Below are 2,123 nucleotides of genomic sequence, written 5' to 3'. Positions count from 1 at the left end.
AGAGAGAAGAAACAAACAAACAAAAAACAACAATAATAAATATGGTTCAGAGGGAATCAGCCTTTGGGGGAGGGGTGGAATCAGGGTGACAGCGAACTGGTGTCTATCTCACTTGGTGGTGTGACATGGCCCCTTAGGAAGGGCTGGAAGCAGCACAGGGCCTAAGTGGGAGGGAGAAAGAAAAGGGAGAAGGGGAAAGATAAGGAAAAATAAAAAATATGGCTGAGGGAGCCAGCCTGTGAGGGCAGGGCAGACCTGAGGAGGCCATGTGCCAGTGGCTGTCTAGCTGAGCAGTGCAGCACAGCCCATTGAGAAGGGGAGACAGCTCATGGGGCTAGGTGAGCAGGAGAAAGGAAAGGAAGGGATAGAGAGAGGAGAAACAAACATAAAACAAAACACACAAAAAATAATAGTAAAATGGTGCTGAAGGAGGTGGCTGGTGGGAGCGGCACAGACCCGGGGAGGCCATGTGCCATTGGCTCTTTAGCTGAGTGTTGCAACATGGCCCATCAAGAAGGTGCAGGGGCAGCACATGGGGCCAGGTGGGCAGGAGAAAGGAAAGGAAAGGAGAGAGAGAAAAGAAACAACAACAACAAAAAAAAAACAAAAGAAAAGAGAAAGCAAGCAAACAAAAATAATAAAAATAAAATAAAATAATACGGCCCTGAAGGAGTCACCTGGTGGTGGAGAGCAGCATGGATCTGGGGATCAGTGTGCCAGTGGCTCTCTAGCTGAGCGGTGCAACACAGCCTGTCAAGCAGGGGTGGGGGCAGCACATGGGGCTAGGTGGGTGGCAGAAAGGAAAGGAAGGAAGGAATAGAGAGAGTAGAAACAAAAAAACAAAACCCCAAAAATATGGTGCTGAAGGAGCTGGCTGGTGGGAGTGGTGAGGCCCTGGAGAGGCTGTGGGCCGGTGGCTGCATAGCCTGTCAAAAAGGGGTTGGGATGACACAGGGCTACATGGGCAGGAGAACAGAAAGGAAGGAAGAGAGAGAGAGAAGAAACAGAAAGAAAAAAATGGTGTTGAGGGAACCTGTCAGTGGGGGCGGCGTGGAAGTGGGGAGGCCATGCTCTTGGCTCTCTAGCTGAGCAGTGGGGCACAGCCTATGGAGAAGGGGTTGGGATGGTGCATGGGGCTGGCTGAGCAGAAGAAAGGAAAGGAAGGGAGAGAGAAAGAAGAAACAAAAAAAGCCAAAAAAACAATAACCAAAATTTAAAAAAATAGTGCTGGGGGAACTGGCCACTAGGAGCAAGGTTGACCTGTGTGGCAGTGAGCTGATATCTCTCAGGTCAAGTGACCATAGCCTGTTGGAAAGCAGCGGAGGCTGAGTAAAGGGAAGAAAGGTGGGGGGCCGGAAACTGTGTATCCCTGTTACTGGGTGCATTGTCTCCCGTTGGGAGCTCCATGAAGTTGCCTTCCCATACACCCTATTTGCCTTTCTTGGTGACTGAGGTCCAAAACGGCAAATTTGTGCCTTGTTAATTGGTAGGGGACCTCCACTCTGTAGCTCTCCTCATTCTCTGTTCTCTATCACGTTCTTATTCCATTCACTGCTTGATAAGAGTTCTTTTCCCTTCATTTGACACTTAGGGTTCCAGGACTGACATTTGTATCTGTTTTACTTAGCTTTCTTTGGTCTTTGCTGCAGAGGGATGGCATGGTGCTACAGTCTGTAGCACCATGTTGGCTCCTTCTAGGCTGTAATCTTTCAAGGCTGGCATTTTATACCTGTACTTCTTCATTAAGTGGCAAAAAGTACTAGCAGTGTGCTGCCTAACTCCTGAATTTCAGTGAATGCTGTTACTCCAAGAGTAATTTCCACAAATAATGTTCCTATCTTGCCTCCAAGAAATGATTAAATAAGAATCCAAAAAGGACTATTATTTTTATTAATCAATATTGTTTCAGCCATTTTGAGGAATAAATTTCCTGTGGCATGATTAAAAAAATGTATCTTTATTTTTCTGTTAAAGTTAGTTTTTAGATCATTCTCTTCCCATTTCTGAAATTATTTCCAGCAACTGAAATAGCCATGATGTTGGAATGAAAATTAAATATTTACTAGTATTACCATGTTCCAAGAACTCAACTAGGTGCTAATGTGAATCATTATGTAATGTAT

This window comes from Trichechus manatus, unplaced genomic scaffold, assembly GCF_000243295.1.
Source record: "Trichechus manatus latirostris isolate Lorelei unplaced genomic scaffold, TriManLat1.0 scaffold00065, whole genome shotgun sequence".
Classification (NCBI taxonomy): Eukaryota; Metazoa; Chordata; class Mammalia; order Sirenia; family Trichechidae; genus Trichechus; species Trichechus manatus.
The sequence above is the reverse complement of the archived record's forward strand: the minus strand, read 5'-3'. Positions refer to the sequence as shown.